Genomic DNA, 21,065 nt, shown 5'->3' with positions numbered 1-21,065 from the left:
GTGTGGATTTCTTTCAGTGGGCAAATGGTACAGCTTCATCATGTTTCACTTCCTGTTTGTGTCTGCCCTTTTGATCCAGGAAGGGTTCTTTCTACACAGGTAAACCATCGTGTGGACTCTGCCTGCTCTTAGGTGAGCTTACAACTTTGTGGTCTGTAGTGGTAAACTATGCAGTTGGGATGTGATCCTCGGGGAATCTAGTGTTTGCAAAAATGACATCTTTAAGGAACACTTTTGCCGTATCCTGGGTGGTATTGGATTGGTTATCTGGCTTTGATGATGGTGTTTGTATTCTAAGAGTACAAGAGGATGTCATTGTTGTGAGTTGCCGTCGAGTCGGTTCCAACCCACGGTGACCCCACGTATAACAGAACCAAATATTGCCTGGTCTTGTGCCATCTTCATGATCGGTCTTTGGTATGCTTGAGTTCGTTGTTGTGGCCGCTGTGTATTTTGAGTGTCTTCCAACTGAGGGGATTCACCTAGAGGGTTGTCTTTCAGCAGTATATCAGACACTGTTCTGTTGTGACCCAAACGGTTTTTGTTGGCTGATTTTTGAAAGTAGGTTGCCAGGGCTTTTTGCCTGGTCTATCTTTGCCTGGGTGGCACTGTTGGTATTTGAAATATCAGTTGAATAGCTTCCAGCATCACAGCAAAATGCAAGCCACCACAGTAAGACAAACTGACGGACAGGTGGTGGTTCTCCTGGGAGGGGTATGAAATGGTAGCCGGCTTCCCACTGAGTCTGGGGCTTGGCCCAACCCTGAATGCCACCCCCAGGGAGACTGCAGGGCTCCCTGGGGACATTTGGAGTTGAGAAGAGAAAGGCAACTTGATTGTTATGGCACCAAGGTTAGGACTGATTGAAGATCTGTGATGCTTTTGGCTTTGATGTTGAAAACATAGTGACATGCCAGTGAATCATAATGATAATATAATCCAAAACTGATATGCCCTGAGTACTTGCTCTGGGGCAGATGTTTTAAGCAGTTCACATGTATTATCTCTCAGTCTGTGTCTTAGTCATCTAGTGCTCCTGTAACAAATACCACAGTGGACAGCTTTGACAAAGAGAAATTTATTATCTCATAGCCTAGGAGGCCAGAAGTCCAAATTCAGGGTGCCAGCTCCAGGGGAATGCTTTCTCTCTAAACTCTGGGGAAAGGTCCTTGTCATCAATCTTCCGTGGTGGAAGAGCTTCTCAGTACAGGGACCCTGGGTCCAAAAGACCTATATTCTCCTGGCTCTTGTTTCTTGATAGTATGAGGTCCCCCATGTCTCTCTGCTCGCTTTTCTCTGTTATATCTCAAAAGAGATTGACTTAAGACATAATCTAATAAAGTATTTCAGTATTGTAGATTGAGTTCTGCCTCATTAACATAACTGCCGATAATCCCACCTCATTAACATCATAGAGGCAGGATTTACAATACATAGGAAAATCACATCAGATGACAGAATGGTGGACAGTCACACAGTACTGGGAATCATGGCCTAGCCAAGTTGACCGATATTTCTGGGGGACATATTTCAATCCGTGACAATCTCTGTACAACAACCATATGAGGAGGTATAGGTATCCTTACTGATATTCCCATTTTACAGATGATACTGAGGCCCGGAGACGTTGACAACTTGCCAAGGGCATATAGCTCATGTGTGCTGGGTCCTGGTTGACACCCAGGTAGTCTGACTGCAGGGTTTGCCCTGGGCTCACGGGGTTGTATTGTCCGTTAATTGCAGTTTGAGCGTCTGCTTGTTCAATATTTTTTCCATGTCACTTGGTAGAAATGTATTTCTCTGTAGTTGGTCCAACTATTGATTTATGATTTCTACTACAGGTAGCCCCCCAACTTACTATGGGGTTCTGTACTAATGACTTCATTGTAAGTCTGTTCTGACATAAGAAGAGTACCTCTTTTTTTTTTTTTTAGTTTTCATTGTTATTGTCCTTTATAAATCCGATTTTTATTTGTCTTTGGGGGTTGGAAACATTACATGTAAACTTATAGGTAGTGATAACATCAGGAATCTATGCGGTGCAACATTGTATGTAGTATGTATTAACTAATTATAAGATTAAAAAAAAAAAAGGTGGTTGCAAGTGTGGGTCATTGTAACTGCAATACGTTGTAAGTCGAGGACTACCTGTATTTAGGTGCACAGGGAATCAGCCACAGGGATCCTGTGTTTAGATCTCCAGGGTAAGCTTATAGTATTTCTTTGTGCCTTTTGTACTTCCAGATCTCACCATTTGCTTGTCATACAAAAGCTGCTTATGAGTTTTGCAGTCCATCCTCCAGGTGAATGGAGTTGAACTCAAGGCTTCTGTGTTGCACATCTTCAAGGGGCTTCCACATAGACAGCAGTATCAGTGGCGCCCCCTGGAGTTGTGCAGTGATGCAGCGCTGGGTGGATCTTGTGGGCTTTGCTGAGTTGTGCCTTGAAGGGTGGGTGTCAGGCCAGGCAAAGAGCATGCTTTCCTGGAACAGGCTGTGACCCTAGAAAACGTTTTATTCTGCCCTCAAATCGGCTCCTGACTCATGGTGACCCCGAGTACAATGGAACAAAGCTCTGCCCAGTCCTGCACCATCCCCATGATCAGTTGAAGATTGGACTGTTGTGATCCATAACGTTATCATTGGCTGATTTTTGGAAGTAGATTGCAAGGCCTTTCTTCCTAGTCCGTCTCAGCCTGGAAGCTCCGCTGAAACCTGTTCAGCATCATAGCAACATGCAAGCCTCCACTCACAGACGGGTGGTGACCCTGCATGGGGTGCACTGGCTGGGAATTGAACCCAGGTCTCTCTCATGGAAGACGAGAATTCTACCACTGGACCGCCAGTGCTTCATCAGTCGTAGAATAGGCTGTACTTAATTGAACCAAACAAAGAAACAAACAAATAAAAAAAACCAAACCTACTGCCATGGAGTCGATTCTGGCTCATAGTGACCCTGTAGGACAGGGTAGAACTGCCCCATTGGGTTTCCAAGGCTGTAATCTGTGGAAGCAGACTGCCGTATCTTTCTTCCGTGGAGCAGCTGGTGGGTTTGAACTCGGTTGAGCACCTCACCACTGTACTAGGGCTCCTTAATTGAACCAAAATGCCCAGAGAAGCCCTACCTTGGCCTTGTTAGCACAGCACTCAGAACAAATGTCCTAACCGGTCGCAGGCTAAGATGCAGTGAGTTTGGAGAGTGTTAACTGCTGTTTATGTTTTAGGTTTGGTTTGGAGCTTAATGCTACATAGGTGCCAAATACGATTTGTCAGCTTCCAAAAACTCACCCTGGCACTTTTGCTTGTGTTTTGCCTGTCTGCGTAGCTCAGAAAGAAATGTGCACCTAGAGTAGCAGATTGCAGCCTAGGAATCATAGAACAAATTGGCCAAAATCACCTAGAATCCCGAGCTCTCCAGCTCTTTGCAGGTAGTAATGTGTTTTCAGTGTTTCAGATGACCTGGTGGAGGATATTTACTTAAATTCTGCGATAAAGTTGTAGGAGTCCCTGGGTGGTACAGGCAGTTAACTTGCTCACTGCTAACCAAAAGCTTGGTGGTTCGAGTCCACCCAGAGGCGCCTGGAAAGAAAGGCCTGGTGATCTACTTCCAAAAAATCAGCCACAGAAAACCCTGTGGAGTCCAGTTCAACTCTTGATACCCATGTGTTGCCATGAGTCAGAATCCACTCGACAGCAACGTTGTTTTTTGTTAAAATTTTTATGATTCAGTTACACTGGCTTTGACCTAGTAAACACATCATTGGTTTTGTTACCAGCTAACACCTTTCAAAAGAAGACATCCGTGTGATGAAATAAAAGGTAGGGAACCTTTGCTGTACTTTAACCACCCCATTTTACAGATGAAGAATACTGGGTCCCACAGTCCCGTGGTGAGCTGGTGATAACAACACTGCTAATATTAGAGTCTCCTGACCCCTTTTTAAAATACGTGCTGCTGGCTGGTTGAAGCAGTGACCATGATGAAACCTGGGAAAGCCGAAGAATGATGTTCCCATGTGCCAGAATCACTGATCAGATTTTATAGCTCCGTGTTGATTTGAGTACCTCTTGGGAGCCTTGGGGGCTGAGAATGGGTGTATTGCCAGATCTTGTCATGGTTTTCCAGAACCCTCAAAGCTTCCAAGCTGTGGGCTTCAGATATTTGCCTCAAAATTCCCTGTTGCTATCTGTCTGCCTCACAAATGAGCCAGGGTTTGTCAAAAGTCACTCCTTCCCGGGAAAAGTTTGTCTTGCTCTCAGTAGTAATATCTTGCTTTTGACAACATCTGCCTGAAAAAAGGTGTTTAACAGCCAGTGCTCCACCACCATCTGTCAGTTTGTCGTACTGTGGTGGCTTGTGTGTTGCGTGTGGTGGCTGGTGATGCTGGAAGCTATGCCACTGCTATTTCAAATACAAGCAGGGTTACCCATGGTGGACAGGTTTCATTAGCCAGTGAAAATTTATGGGTCACAACAGAACATTGTCCGACATGCTTGCCTTGGGTACGTCATCAGGAGGGATCAATCGCTAGAGGAGGACATCGTGTCTAGTGAAGTAGAGGGCCAATGTGGGCATGGGAGACCCTAGGTGAGGTGGATTTGCGTAATAGCTGCAACAGTGGACTTGAACATGATTGTGAGGTTGACACAGGACTAGGCAGTGTTTTGTTGTGTTGTACCTAAGGTCGCCATGGGTCAGAGTCAAATCGATGGCAGCTGAAAACAACAACAAAGATAATGCCAGTTTCTTTTCTTTTTTTGAAATATGGAATGCTTCATGAATTTGCATGTCATCCTTGTGCAGGGGCCATGCTAATTTCTCCGTATCATTCCAATTTTCGTGTATGTGCCGCCGAAGCGAGCACAATGCCAGTTTTCAGTTGTTGTACTTTAGATGAAGGTTTACAGAACAAACTAGTTTCTCATTAAGCAGTTAGTACACATATTGTTTTATGACATTTGTTAACAACCCCATGACATGTCAATGCTCTCTCTTCTCAACCTTAGGTTCCCTATTACCAGCTTTCCTGTCCCCTCCTGCGTTCTAGTCCCTTCCCCAGGGCTGGTGCGATCCTTTAGTCTTGTTTTGTTTTATGGGCTTGTCCAATCTTTGGCTGAAGGGTGAACCTCAAGAGTGACTTCATTACTGAGCTGAAAGGGAGTGTAGGGGCCATACTCTCAGGGTTTCTCCAGTATCTGTCAGGCCAGCAAGTCTGGTCGCCATTTTCTTTTGAATGATGAATGTACTGTTATTCCGGAAAACCTTTCATAGGGGATATTCTTATAAACTGAAAACATGGTTACTATTCAGAGGAAGCATTTTTATATGTTTTAGAACTACAAATTGGTTTGTGTGGAAAACTGACTCAAAGAAGACACTATTTTACAGGGTTAATAGTCTACATGAACCACAACCTCTCTACCCTGAGACCAGAACTAGATGATGCCCAGCTACCACTACTGACCATTCTTATCAGAGCCACAACAGATGAATTTTGATAAAATGAAGAAAAACGTGAAACAGAACCTAAAAATCTTAGGAAAAAAAATCAGGCTTACTGGACCAGTCAAGACTGGAGGTCACCCTGAGACTGTTGCCCTGTGCTGCTCTTTAAATGTTGAACTGAAACTAGCCCCTCTGGTCACTTTTTAGCTAAATAACAGTTACCAAAAAAATAAAGAATATCACCCTCGAGTACTGTGCTCCTTTAAAAAATCATTTATGTGAGACCAAACAGTCAGCAATTACTTTAAAACAAAATGAGAATGTAAGGGGCAGGGAGGGAAACTAGGTTAACGGAAGTAGAACAACCAGAATGGTTGTGAAGGAAGTAACCAGGGTCACTGAACAATTTGTGTAGAAATTGCTGAATGGGAACCTAAAGTAGTGTGTAAATCTTCATCAAAAACACAATAAAGTATTACTAAAAAAAAATTGATACTGTTTTTGCTAAAACACCAAGACCTGTGAAAACAGACATGGTTAATAATTATATTAGTTATTGTAACCCAGCCTGAGGCCTTTTTTTGTTAGTAAAATCTAAGATGGCTGTTGACCTCTCGTTAAAGTTTTCCCATAGCTGTTACGCAATATATACACTGAGTTCATAAACAAAAAACATACGTGCACTCGGTGTTTAAAAAGTCAGCCTTTTGTGCAAAACAAAAACAAGATACAGAGCTAGCCAACAGTTAAAATAGCATAGCTTAGGGGGCCCGGTGCAGAAGGCTGCAGCCGCTATAAATGTGTACGTGTCACTTGTACCCTGAGAGGGGAATTTCACTGAGTCAGAAATTGAAGGCTTTGTGGTCTCTGTCTCATGGTCTCATGAGTTCTATAAAGTCCAAGTCCCTGTGTGTGTGTGGAAGAAATGGCTTCTAAGCTGAAGGGCAGCACATGAAACTTACTGCAGTTGAGTTCCTGAAACCACAATGGTTATATCTTAGAGTATTGACTGTATTATGGAAACCTTTTTCATCTTTTTAGGAATGAGTGTGTATCTTCTTGTATACCTTTTGAATTTAACTTCTAAATACCTTCTGCATAAATTAAAAACAACAGCTTGCATCAATGTAACATCTGTAAAACCAACCAAACCAAACTCGTTGCCATTGAGTCAATTCCAACTCCTAGTGACCCTATAGGGCAAAGCAGAACTGCCCCGCAGGGTTTCCAAGGAGTAGCTGGTGGATTCGGACTGCCTATCTTTTGGTTAGCAGCCGAGCACTTAACCACTGCGCTACCAGGGCTCTGTGTTATCTATAATATCATGAATTTTAGTGAAAGACTTTGAACCAATTCATTATGGTAATTTATGAAAATTAACTTTTTCTTATAACAGATGTCTAAATTATTGAAAGATATTTAACAGTAAGATTTCCCTTTTGTCTCAAGTTCTACATTTAATTATCAGAATAGATTTTAGGATATAAGTAGAAGTATTATAATTTAAAAATTGCTTTTCTGTTCTTTCAATTCACTAATGTTAATGGTAGCGTTAATTTATCAGAACAGAAATCTGGAAAAATTTTCATTTTTATTAATATCATTATGCATAGCTGAATGCAGTGGGTGGTTAGGACATTTAATTTTATGTATATGCTTGCTTTTAGCTCAGATGTTACCCACGGAATCTCTGGTGGTTTGTGGGTTTGCCTGGTGCAGACAGGCGGTATGGCTTAAGACTTAGGAGCCCGTGATCATTAAATGCTTGCCCTATGCCCATGGCATACAAAAGTATGGCCATTAGAAAAAGAAACTTTCTTGGCCACGACCCCAGAATATAAATAATGATCCTTGGCTTTTTAAAAAATAATATTTTATTGTGTTTTCAACTTGGTGAAAGTTGACATAGTAAGTTAGGTTCCCGTTTGACAGTTTTTCCACAAATTGATCAATGACACTAGTTCCATTTTCCACATTGAGCCACCTTCTCATTAATTGTGTTCTGGTTGTTCCATTTCCAGTACTCTAGTTACCCTGTCCCCTTATCTCTCATCTTTGCTTTGGATTAAATGTTGACCTTTTAGACTCATACAGACAGTTTTTTAGTAGAGCACCAATCTAATGGATAATGTCCTTTATTTTGTGTGTCATTCTGCTTTTCTGTTAAAAGCTGATCTCAGAGGATAGTTTTGGTTCAAGGTTTAATAAGCATCTCAGGGTGATAGTGTCAGGGAGTCCTCTGGTCTCCAATGGTCCAGCCAGTTTGGACTTCTTCAAAAATTTGTGTTTTGTCCTGCATTTTTCTCCCATTCTAAGCAGAATCACCTATTATGCCCTAGGTCCGATCTGTCAGTGGTGGTACCATCTAGTTCTTTTGGACTCAGGGTATTTGAGGTCATGGCTTGGGTAGGTTATCAGTCTTGTAGATTTGTTTCTCCTCTGTGATTTTGGTTATCTTTTTACTCTTTTGCTCCTGATGAGTGGAGACTAATAGTTGTATCCGAGATGGCCGCTTGCAAGCTTTTAAGATCCCAGATGCTACTCACTTCCCTAGTATGCAGAACATGAATTTCGTGAGCTATATATATTGCCCATGAGACTATGGTCCTTGGCTTTTAAACCTAGAAAGCCAGATGATCTTTGGGTTTTAGTTAGAAGAACTCTCAGATGTCTATGAAGAAATCCTGACACATGTTCTGTATTTGTGTGGTTGTCATAGTAAGCAGAGCTGCTTAGATTTGAAGATGATATGTCTGCTAGAGTTCTCTGGTGATGAGGATGAGTGAGTCACCCAGGGCATCAGCCTCTTTGACCTGATCAATTACACCATTATAACATGGCTTCAGCCTGGTTGTAGATTAGGAGAGCCAGACTGACTTCTAATAGCTTATCAGAAGCCAGGTCTTCCCTTAAAGAAACAAAAAATAATGAAAGCCAAAGTCCTTGGGCCATTCATGTTATCAGTTGCTTCCCAAATGTCTTCAAAAATTGTAGAGAAATTTTGATGCCCCCCATATATTCTTTCACCTTCAGCGAGCTCTTGCTGTTCTGGTAGTGTGCTTGAGGGAATTCATGATTAATGATTACATTAATTATAACCATGAGTAATTGACCACATTAATTGAATCACTCATTCAGCTAACACTGAATGAGTAACCACACAAAAAAATGAATTGTCACAATAGCCAAAACAATAGACTTAAATATTCCAACAATTATGAAGATGGTGCAGGACCAGGCAACACTTTGCTCTGTTATACATAAGGTTGCCATGTGTCGGAGCTGGCTTGATGACCGTTAACAGCGACAGCAACAACAAATAGGCCAGGCATTGACTAGTGCTGGAATGACACTCTTCGTGAACAAGAGTGGTCTCTTCCCCCATTGAGATTGTCGTTTGGTGTAGGGGGGAAAACAGACGATAAACAAAAGAACAAGCAAATACACCATTAGAAATCAAGGCCAGTGCTATGGAATAAAAAAGCTCTGCGAGAGTCATGGGGTGACCTAACTTTAGTTGTAGGTTGCCAAGGAAACTGGGTTTTGTTTTCAGTGCTGTGTTGCTACTGAGTATGACCAAGGTGCCCGCGGTGGTGCCTTGACTCACTGCTGTGACTTCCCCAAGCCTTTGAAAACAAACGCCTTCTGCCAGAGAACCCACGTTCTCATTTATCAAAATGGTCTAGTCCTTTTGGGTATAGTAAATTTGAAGTTCACATGTAGCCAACTACATGACTGGATTATACGTTATTTTTTTTTATTATTGTACTTTAGATGAAGGTTTCTAGAGCAGACAAGCTTCTCATTAAACAATAATACACATACTGTTTTGTGACGTTGGTTGCGAACCCCACAACGTGTCAAGACTCCCTTCTCAACCTCGAGTTCCCCGTTACCAGCTTTCCTATCCCCTCCTGCCTTCTCCTTTCCCCTGGGCTGATGTGCCCCTTTAGGCTTGTTTTGTTTTAATAGGCCTATTTAATCTTTGGCTGAAAGGTGAACCTCAGGAGTGACTTCAGTACTGAGTTAAAAGGGTATCTGGGGGCCATACTCTCAGGGTTTCTCCAGTCTCTGTCAGACCAGCAAGTCTGGTCTTTTTTTGTGAATTAGAGTTTTGTTCTACATTTTTTTCCAGCTCTGTCCGGGACCCTGTATTGTGATCCCTGCCTGGGCAATCGGTGGTGGTAGCCGGGCACCACATAGCTGTGCTGGACTCAGCCTGGTGGAGACTGTGGTAGTTGTGGTCCATTAGTCCTTTGGACTAATCTTTGTCTTGTGTCTTTGTTTTTCTTCATTCTCCCTTGCTCCAGACAGGGTGGAACCACTGGAGTACCTTAGATGGCTGCTCACAAGCTTTTAAGACCCCAGACGCTACTCATGAAAGTAGGATGTAGGACATTTTCTTTATAAACTGTGTTATGCCAGTTGAGCTAGATGTCCCCCGAGACCATGGTCTCCAGCTCTCAACCCAGTAATTGGGTCCCTCAGGGAGTTTGGATGTGTCTATGAAGCTTCCGTGACCTGGCCTTGGTCAGACTGTGCTGACTTCTCCAGTATTGTGTACTGTCTTGCCCTTCTCCAAAGTTACCACTTACCTATTGTGTAGCTAGTACTTTTCCCTCCCCACTTCTCCCCTCCCTTGTAACTACTAAAGGTTGTTTCTTTCTGTGTGTAAACCTTTTCATGAATTGGATTATGCATTATTTTTGAAAGACAGCTTCTAGACTAACTGAGGCCATTGCTCCATGTCATTCTTGGTAAGCACAGTTTTACCCCTGATTCACTTCTCATCTGGTTGAAATGTAAGCTTATCATTTGAAAAGTAGATCTTGTTTTATTCCAGGTTCACAGTGCCGAGTGTATTTGTGGTAGAACTGAGGCATTTGCTTTTGTTGTTCCTCTTTAACTTCCACCGTTCTAAACACAGAAGCTGCGTCGCTCCTTCGGAGAGCTTAACGAGAACCTGGAACCTTTCCTTATTACCTATTCTTTTATTCCTGTTCCCTGTGTTGTTTTCCCCAGGCCTTGTCTTTCTCGTCTGGAGAATTCATATGGTCCTGGAAATCTCAGGTGGTATTATGAGAGACATATGTTTTCCGTTGGAGTTTGGTTTGGAGCCCGCGCTGAGGGAATGCTTTGTCTCCCTTGTTTAATTAGAGAACGTTGTTAGGGTTGTTTCTACCACTGTGTACAGCACATGTGTGCACACAAAAGGAATCGAGAACAGGCAAACCTGCTGGGTAAAGATAACACCTTCCAGCAAACCCATGCGAGTTCTTAAATAGTGTATGTTGGAGGGAGTGGTTTCGTTCTCACCTAAAACTTTTCTAATCACCGTTTCTCTTGTTCTTCTTACTTCATAGCTTCTTTCTGGTAAATAGTGAGAAGCGTTAAAAACATCCCCAGAGATTCACTTTTAACAAGTTAGGCGGCACTACTGTTCATTTCATTGTTTTGGCTCTTGGTGACCTCGGGGTAGCCATCGGTGACCTTCATTTTTGTTAGAGGCTTGCTCTTTTTCATTGATTGTTTATCTTTTCATGTCAAGGAGATGTGGAAAGATTCACTGAATGAGAGATTAACTTGAGCTGTAAACTTTCACCTAAAGCACAATAAAAGAAAATAAAATATAAAAAACTCTTCCAGCCTCAACCCACTATCCAATTCCAAAAGTGATTCCACATTTTAGGTATCTGTTAGAGTAGCGCCCCACTCTTGCGGTACCAAATTCTGTCTTCGTTATCTAGTGCTGCTATAAACGGAAATACCACAAGTGGGTGGCTGTAACTGAAATTTATTTCAAATACAGTGCAGGAGGCTAGAAGGCTGAATTCAGGGCACCAGCTCTAGGGCAAGGCTTTGTCTACTTGTTGGCTTTGGGGGAAGGCCCTTATTCCTTGCCTCCTTGGTGATCTTCATGTGGCTGGGCGTCTACCTTCTCCCATCTTTGCTTTTTTAATCTCCTTTTATATTTTATAAGAGGTTGACTGAAGACATACCCTACACTAATCCTGTCTCATTGACATAACAAAGACAACCCATTCTCAAGTGGGATTGTAACCACAGGCATACAGCTTAGGATTTACAACACATATTTTTGGGGGACACAATTCAATCCCTAACAGCCTACCCAAGGATTCTCTTTCAGTTATAGGCTACATGATATTAGACAGATTGCTCAATTTAATATCCATATATCTGATTGTGGATATATCATTTCCATAGACCTTACTTCATTGGATTATGTGGGAGCATTAAGTTAAATTAAATGAGATAGACATGTGACAAATACCAAGCATGTACTAATCTACCCGTTGCTGTCGAGTCAACCCTAGAGGGCATAGCAACCCTAGAGGACAGAGTGGAGCTGCTTCATAGGGTTTCTAAGGAGCAGCTGGTGGATTTGAACTGTTGACCTTTTGGTTAGCAGCCGAGTTCTTCACCACTGTGCCACCAGGGCTCCAGGCATATAGTAGGTTGCCATTATACATGAGCTTATTTCTTTCTTGGGTGTTGAAGTCATTGGTGAGTGTCACGCACCCAGTATGTGTGTTTACTTGTGAAGGAAGGAAGTGGCTCTGGGGCTCAGCTTGCTGTTTGGGGTCAGTTATGTGACATGCCTCTGGGAGTTGGGTTTGGGGGCTCAGATCATGTTTACTTCAGAAGGGCCTTGAGAGATCACCGCATTCCCTGGTGCTCACACCTGGCTACTGACATTAGATTCCTGTGCCTCACCTCCCAAGGTCCTGATTTCGCAGGTCCAGAGTGGGGCTCAGGAATCTGTATTTTTAAAAGTACCCCAAGTACTTCTGATGGTAAGCCTATTTGGGGAAGGACGTATTATCTAGTCAGCACCTCAACTTAGAGATAAAGCTGTCAAGGTATGCGGAGCTGGGGGTGTGGAGGGAGTTTCCCAGTGGCTGTGCTGGCCCGTACACAGCTGTGATTCTACCCCACATTCACACAACGCCAGTTCCACCAGGCAGACACACAGAATGTCTTGCTCCTATTTGCATAAAAATCCAGAGAAACAACTGAAACCACTTGTTACGTCAGCTTCCTGGCGTACATGCATTTCTTTTTTTTTCCTCTGTGCTTTTGGGTTTCACTTTGCCTCTCACTGTCTCCCTTCCTTCCCTTCCTCCCTCATATTGTCCTGCACTTTAACAACACATGACTTTAACCTGATACTCGTCTTTGTTCTCCTAGCTGCTTTCAATGACCAAATCTGGTAGGTAGTCCTTAACTTACTGGTAACTCAGCTGGAGTGGGCTGCATATGTGTACTTGGGAATCCCCTCCCATGCAGTGACCAGGTCCTTCAGAACGCATGAAGCAGTAGGGATGGGCAGGAATTTAACTTAAACACACAGTGGAGCTGAACAGCCCAAAGCTTCATGGCATGGGGGTGCTTCTGACTTAATTTATTGGTAGCTTTGCTCTTAATTGCATCGCAAGGTAGCAGGCTTGATTTTGCCTTGTCTCAACCTCAGATGGACTTGGTTCCTCTGCAGCCGTGCCCTTGGTTCCACTGCAGCCGTGCCCTTGGCGTCTCAGGTTCTGTGGACTCACGAATGCTGCTCCTTCCTTCCCCCACTGTCTTGTCTGTTTCTCCACCATGTCTTGCTGACCTGGGCACATTCCCTGAATTCACTGGCATATCACTATCTCTGCCTCCCTCCGCCACTGCAGTAGGACCTTTTTGATCATCGTTGTTCGTTGCTGTTGAGTAGGCCCACGACTCCTGGTAAGTCCTGCACCATCCCTGTGATCAGTTGTGGATCAGATGGTTTGGGTTTTCACTGGCTGATATTTTGCAAGTAGATTGCCAGGCCTTTCTTCCTAGTCTGTCTTAGTCTGGAAGCTCTGCCGAAACCTGTTCAGCATCATAGCAACATGCAAGCCTCCACTGACAGACAGGTGCTGGCTGAGCTTGAGGTGCATTGGCTGGGAATCGAACCTGGGTCTCCCACATGGAAGATGAGAGTTCTACCACTGAACCACCCATTGCCTGTATTTCCTTGCCAAGAAATGTCTTTCAGATTTTCTCATCTCTATAAAAAGAAGCCTGTCCTTTTTTTTCTTCATATTTCTCTCCTCTCATGCTTCTAATTCACTTTTTAAAATCGTGACTTTTTTTATGTATATATGTCATAAAATTTAGCATTTTGAAGTGTACAATTCAGTGACGTTAATTACATTCCCAGTGTTGTGCAGCCATAACCATTACTTAAATCCAAAACTTCTTTTACTGCCCCCAACAGAAGAATTCATTTTTTAGATCATCACAACTTCTCTTGACAAAAAAGCCTTCTGAGTTCCATGTAATCTCTGTTTTGTAATTAATTGGTCCCTTTTTTTTTTTACTTTGCTCCATTTTATGATTATTTCCTTCTTTCTGAGTGATCGAAAACTATATATTTTGTTGATTTGTAAGGAATATATCCCCTCCTTAACACATTCTAAACAGCTGTGAAATTGGGATGCATTTATAGTTCAAAACCCGTTGCGGTCAAGTTGATTCCGACTCATAGCGACCCTAAGGGACAGAGTAGTACTGCTTCATAGAGTTTCCAGGGAGCGCCTGGTGGGTTCAAACTGCCGCCCTTCTGGTTAGCAGCCGTAGCACTTCAGCACTACGCCACCAGGGTTTCCATTCACAGTTCAGAGGGTCACAATTCATTTTTTTTCCTTGATGGGATATAATTGAATTGCTCACCGTACCTTCTGCCATTATTTTTGCAGGATCTGTGCAAAAGGCAAGGTTTAGTTACAATTCTGAATCTTGTGAGGTTAATCTGTGTGGCTACCAGTAGTGTAGGTCTAACTCTTGATAAAGATGACAGCTATTTTCCAGCAAAATGTGGTGATCTGGACTTTGAATAATGTCTGATAAATAATTACACCTTACGAGACCCTTCTTTCTCTTACAGTTAAAGCCACTGTAATATCAGATAAAGCCAGCATACATTAAGGATCTTATCTGGGCTAAGTCTGTGATTATATGTTTTTCAGTAAAGGAAAACCGTATTTTTGGGATTTCTATTATGAAAGAAAATAAACCAAAACCTGTTGCTGTTGAGTGGATTCTGACTCATAGCGACCTATAGGACACAGTAGAACTGTTCCATAGGGTTTCCAAGGAGTGGCTGGTGGATATGAACTGCCGACCTTTAGGTTAGTAGCTGAGCTCTTAACTACTGCCCCACAAGGGCTCTGTGAAAGAAATAATGCAGACTAATTTTTATGTCAGAGCTGGGAGTGGTCCCAGCACTTTTGTCCACAGACTGACTGACTTTGGCTGAAACGTGCAGTGTAGCGGTTGACACCATTCATTTTCATGGTACAGAGAGGACTGGCTTTACCTGGAAAGGAGTGTTAGGTTTTTACACATGGGGAGAATTAAATCCTGTCCTTTTCATCTATTACCGAAGAAGCCTTTTCTGTTTGTTTTTGTGAACCATCTGTCTTTGTCTTAAATGTGTTTGTCCTATTGAGTCATTTAATTTGATCTTGCTAAAATCATGACGGAAAGGAAAATTCAGTTAGGTTTTCCTTGTCAAACGGATGCACACTAGTAAAAAAAAATTAGATGTTTTGGAGTTAGCCGCTAGTAGAGTTCCATAGAAGATTGTTCTAGGATGGTAACCTTTTTAGGAGCCCTGGTGGCACAGTGGTTAAGCACTCAGTTGCTAACCAAAAGTTCAGTGGTTCAAACCCACTAGCCACTCCGTGTGAGAAAGATGTGGCAGTCTACTTTAGTAAAGATTTACAGCCTTGGAAACCCTATGGGGCAGTTCTACTCTGTCTTACAGGGTCGCTATGAGTCAGAGTCAGCTCGATGGCAGTGAGTTTTTGTTTTGGGTGGTGCAACAGTTAAGCACTCCACTGCTAACTGAAAAGTTGGTAGTTCAAACCCAGCCAGCAGCTCCCTGGGAGAAAGACCTGGTTATCTCCTGTAGAGATCACAGCCTAGAAAACCCTGTGGGGCAATCTGCTGTGCCCATGGGGTTGCTATGAGTCAGAACCAACTCAACGGCAAAAACAACAGCCTCCTTTTAGTCATGTCAGTTGTCCACATAGCCCAGTGCCTGTAGTGCTCTCTGGCGGCCCGGTCGCTTGGCCGTGGCTCCCCATGGTGGAGCCTGAGCTGATACAAGTGTCTGCTTAGAGCACTACACTCAGGGTTCCTCAGGAGCGTGCAGTGCTTGAAGATCAGTCAAGGGAACGAGAGAAAACCATGGTCTTTTTCTGAATGACCTGTCGCTGAAAGCGAAGACGATGAATCCCCTGAGAGGAATTTGGCTCCCTAGCCTGTGACTTTACACGCGCATCCCTGGGGAGCCAGTGTCTCAGCTCCCACATGGCTTATGAGCAGCAAATGTGGGCTGATTTCAGTGTTAATCAAAGCACACAATTTGATGTAAAAAATTTCCACTTAAAGCCATGGCGCATCCTGTAATGGCCATAATCTGGGGGTTACACAAGCCCCCAGATTACCATCAGCACCAGGTTAACCCAGCAGTCCTGCAGGCTTTGCCTGGATCCCTGCCTGTTTTCCGTACCCTCTCCTTTGTCTCTGAAGGTATGAGTTGGGTCCAATTTCTTAGCTGACCCAGGTAACAGTAGAGACTTGTCCCATAGCCATCCCAACATTACCATGTGGGACAAGGCAGTTGGTTGCTTAAAATTCAGTATAGTGTTAATGAATCAGAACACGGAAGAGAAGAAAGTGTAGAAGAAATAAACAGTAAGATAAAAAGCAAATAGACAAATGTCTTCCATATAAAAATGAATCAGAACTGATGCTATACAGGCAAGGCCAGAACCCGTCTGTGGCCTGTGATGATCACAAGCTAAATGTGAGTCAGCTGGGTAAGGGATTTTTTTTTTTTTTAGAGCAGTCATCACATTGAAATGTAGAGATAGACCGCATCCTACAGAGCTTCACCTTTCTGATTACAGCTGAACCATATGATAGTCTTTCATAAAACAAATGGGGAACTAGGATGTGCATAGAGTTTTTTATATTTATATATGGCGTATAATTGTTATCTCTAATGTTTACCCGTCGTGATATGGATATCATAATTGTCATACGTCACGCTTGCCTGTCTTGATTTCCAAAATCTGGAATATTCTTTGTCAGATAAAAATTACATCCTGTGTCAGCTAAAAGAAGGACATGTAGCTATTTTAGTGAACAGAAATGGTATATTTTTTTATGATTTATTTTATTTTGTTGTTGTTATTGAGAATATTAGCACAACTTACACCAGTTCAGCCATTTCTCCATGTACAGTTCAGTCCCATTGGTCACATACTTCAAGTTGTGCAGTCATTCTCACCCTCCTTTTCCAAGTTATTCACCTCTCTTTGAGGTAAGCTCACTGTCCCCTGAGGCTCCTATCTAACCTTTCGAGTTGCTCTTCTCTGTTTGATCCCATACAGACAGATCTTAAAAGATTGTAATGCTCAAGTCAGACTTTTTTTGGGGGGGGGGTAGCTTTAAGCTTTTTTCACATCAACTTTATTAAGTATTACATGCAATTAATTATTTTTAAGTGTATAATTTGGTGAGTTTTAACACATACGGTTATTGAGCATCACCGTAATCATGATATAGATAATTTTGAGACTTTGATGTTGTAGCCATGTTGACAGCTTATTCTTCCCTTTTCTCCCCCCATTTTCTTGAATTGTCTTACAAAGTTTTTGCAAACTTAAAATTTTAGATTTTAATGCTACTTTTTAGAGTTTCAAAATCAGCTCCTAGGGGGAATGGGAGAATGGTGGTAGGTGGGGAAACTACTGTTTTTTATAAGCAAAAAAATGGTACATTAGAAGAAGGAAAGGTGAGTTCTATAGCTATAGAGGAGGGGTTGGCAACCTGCCACGTGTTGTTGTAAATACACACAGTACCTGGGCCAAATCTAGCCTGCTACCTATTGTTGTAAATACAGTTTTATTTAAACTCAGACATGCTCCTGGCTATGCTCAACGTACAAAAGCAGAATTGCATAGTTGTAGCAGATCTTATAGCCTGCAAAAGCTAAAATATTTACTGTCTACCTGTTTAAGAAAAAGTTTCCTGCCCTATGTGTCAGACCATGCTGTCTCCTAAATTAATGTCAAGGAGTGTTGTGGTAGTTGTTTTGACCTTTTAAAATATAATATTTGGTTATGTCTTATCTCCATTCCAAAGTTAATAGTTTGTTCATTTTCCTTGCATTAGATCTTGTGTCATCCAATAACCAAACCAAACCAAACCTATTGCCATCAAGTTGATTCCTACTCATAGTGACACTATAGGACAGAGTAGACCTGCCCTGTAGGGTTTCCAAGGAGTGAGTGGTCGATTTGAACTGCTGATCCTTTGGTTAGCAGTGGAATGTTTAATCACTATGCCACCAGGGCTCCAAGTGTCATCACTTGGGTCGTGTTTTTTAAGGCATAAAAAGCTTTAAAATTACAACAGCGAAAGTTAAAATACCAGTAACAGTGGTTGCTGAAATTGCTCAGAAAGTTCCAGTGTACTTGCATGATGGAGTAGAAATACAGGCATTTCGTTCAGCAGATAAAGAGGCACTGATGTGGCAATAGTATATAGTTGTTGTTGTTAGCTGCCGTCACGTTGGCCCCTGATTCATGGTGATCCTGTACAGAATGGGATGAGACCACTGGGATCCATAGGGTTCTTCTTACTGGCTGATTTTCGCCAGTAGATGGCCAGGCCCTTTCTCCTAGAATATCTTAGTCCGGAAGCTCTACCGAAACCTGACCAGCATCGTAGCAACACACAAGCCTCCCCTGACGGATGGGTAGTGGTTGCACGTGAGGTATTAGCCAGGAATCGAACTCAGATCTCCTGCATGGATGGTGAGAAATCTACCTCTGAAGCACCACAGCCCTCCTCAAGCCAGACATGCTTTAGTAATTAAACTAAACTGTTGTTTGGTTTCAAGAAGACTTCAGGGGATATTTCTGGTTTAAGGTTTAAAGATTATTTAAAAGCAGTGGTTTCAGGGGTCCATCCAGCCTCCGTGGTTCCAGAAAGTCTAGAGTCCATGAGAATTTGAAATTCTGTTTTGTGTTTTCCCCTTTGTGATTAAGACTCTTCTATGGAATTTTTGATGCAAACGTTCAGTTATGGTAGCTGGGCACAATCCAATTCTTCTGGTCTCATGGCAAAGGAGGCAGTTCATGAAGACAATTTGCCACACCTTCCATACTCTCTTTCTATTCCTGACTCTCCTTCTTCCTCTGTTGCTCCAGGTGAACGGAGACCAATTATCATGCAAGCTTTTAAGACCCCAGGCACTGTGCAATGAACTAGGAGGTAGAACAGAAGCACTAAATGTGTTATTAGGCTAATTAACAGGGATATTCCATGATACCATGACCCTAAACCTCCAAACCAAGGAGCAAAATCCAATGAGGTTTTTGGTAGTACATAATCAGCCTCAGCAGCTACTCTTTTTTTTTTTTTTTCTGTCGTTGTTGTAAATATATCACACAACTTTTACCTGTTCAACTTTTTACAGGTATACAACTTATTCACAGCAGTTACGGTAATTTGCTATGCAACCCTACCCTTAATCAATGCAATATTTCCATCACCATTAACCACCCCCCCTTCCTCCTCCCTTCTGTCCCTGGTACCCACTTATAAACTTCGGTCTCTATACATTTGCCTGTTCTTGTCTTTTTATATAAGGGAGGTCATAGAATATTTCTCCTTTTGTGATTGATTTATTTCACTCAGCATAATGTCTTTTAAGCTCTATCCACATTGTAGCATGTATCAAGACTTCATTTCTCCTACTGGCTGTATGTATGTAACCACATTTTGTTTATCCATCTGTTGATGGGCATTTAGGTTCTTCCCACCTTTTGGCTATTGTGAGTAGTGCTGCAGTGAACTCTGGTGACCAAGTATCTGTTTGAGTCTCTGCTTCCCAGTTTTTTGGGTATATACCTAGGAGTGGAATTGCTGGGTCATATGGTAGTTCTATTTTTCGTTTTTTGAGGAACCACGGCACTGTTTTCCACGATTGCTGTACCATTTTGATTCCACCAACAGTGATTAAGGGTTCCAGATTCCCCACATCCTCACCAACATTTGTTATTTTCTGTTTTTAAATCTTACCCATCCTAGTGGGTGGGAAATGGTATCTCATTGTGGCTTTGATTTTCGTCTTTCTGATGGCTAATGATGCTGAGCATCTTTTCATGTGTTCGGTGGCCATTTGAGTATCCTGTTTGGTGAAATGTCTACTCAGGTTCTTTGCCCGTTTTATGATTGGGTTGTCTTTTTTGTTGTTAAGTTGTTGAAGTTATGTATATGTATATGTATATGTATATGTATATGTATATGTATATGTATATGTATATGTATATGTATATGTATATGTATATGTATATGTATATGTATATATGTGTATGTGTTGTTATATTCTTATTGGATATATGGGGTCCAAAGATATTCTCCCCATCGCTTGTGTTTTCACGCTTTCGGTAAAGTCTTCTGATAAACAAAAGTTTTTAATTTTTATGAAGTCCCATTTATTTATTTTGTCTTTTGCTGTTTGTGCTTTTGTTATTACATTAGATACTCCATTGTTAAAGGCTAGGTCGGACAGCATTGCCCCTGCTTTCTCTTTTAAGGATTTTATGATTTTAGTTTTCACAGTTACATCAGTAATCCATTTTGAATCCGTTTTTGTGTATGGTGTGAGGCATGGATCCTGTTTCATTTTTCTGCATGTGGAATCCAATTTTCCTAGCACCATTTATTGAAGAGACACTTCTTTCCCCATCAGATGGATTTGGCATACTTGTCAAAAATCAGTTGACTGTATATATATATGTGGGTTTATTTCTGGACTCTCAGTTCTATTCCATTGGTCTATGTGTCTATTATTATACAAGTACCAGGCTGTTTTGATTATGCTTGCTGTATAATATGTTTTAAAATCAGAAAGTATGAGTTGTCCTACTTAGTTCTTCTCTTTCCACTTTGCTTTAGCTTTAGGAGACTCTTGCTGTTCCATAAAAAGTTGGGAATTGGCTTTTCCATTTCTGTAAAAAAAGCTGTTTAAATTTTCCTTGGAATTGCATTGAATCTATAGATTGCTTTGGGCAGTATTGATATCTTAACAATATTAAATCTTCTAGCCCAAGAACAAGAAAAATCTTTCCATTTATTTAAGTCTTCTTTAATCTCTTTCAGTAGTTTTTGTATACTTTTCATTGTATAAGTCTTTTACTCCTGGTTAAATTTATTCCTAGGTATTTTATTCTCTTAGGTGCTATTGTGAATACATTTGTATTCCTGATTTCCCTATAAGATTTCTCATTGCTGGTATATAAAAACCCAGCTGATTCTGTAATAGAAATGATATTTAAATTTTAAAAAGTATGGTAGTTTCTTTTTCCTTTATGTGGTTATAAAAAGTTCATCAGTAGGACAGATAAACAGAAGTTTAGGGAATTTGTAAAAACCAAACAAAAACTACAAGAAACACTAAAGGGAGTTCTTTGGTTAGAAAATCAATAATATCAGGTGTCAACCCAAGACTAGAACACTGGACAGAGTGATCAGATGTCAACCTAGACAGG

General features: G+C 41.7%; 1 protein-coding gene and 1 non-coding gene across 3 annotated transcripts in view; one reads left to right on the top strand and one right to left on the bottom strand.

Moving 5' to 3' along the window:
- Positions 1 to 21,065, top strand: part of RETREG1 (reticulophagy regulator 1) — a 186,322-nt gene that overhangs the window by 22,547 nt on the left and 142,710 nt on the right. Inside the window, exon 1 of one of the 2 annotated variants that reach the window (XM_049861382.1) lies at positions 12,878 to 13,191. The exons of the other annotated variant lie outside the window; for it this stretch is intronic. The gene's annotated coding sequence lies outside the window, so the exon portion shown is untranslated. Of the gene's footprint in view, positions 1 to 12,877; positions 13,192 to 21,065 lie in introns of those variants that run through there. 2 annotated transcript variants of the gene reach the window in all.
- On the bottom strand, positions 4,759 to 4,864 carry LOC126070792 (U6 spliceosomal RNA). Its single transcript, XR_007516309.1, has one exon. It is a non-coding gene; the product is annotated as a U6 spliceosomal RNA (small nuclear RNA).

The sequence above is a fragment of the Elephas maximus genome, chromosome 2, assembly GCF_024166365.1.
Source record: "Elephas maximus indicus isolate mEleMax1 chromosome 2, mEleMax1 primary haplotype, whole genome shotgun sequence".
Classification (NCBI taxonomy): Eukaryota; Metazoa; Chordata; class Mammalia; order Proboscidea; family Elephantidae; genus Elephas; species Elephas maximus.
This window is presented reverse-complemented; position numbering and strand designations above follow the sequence as displayed.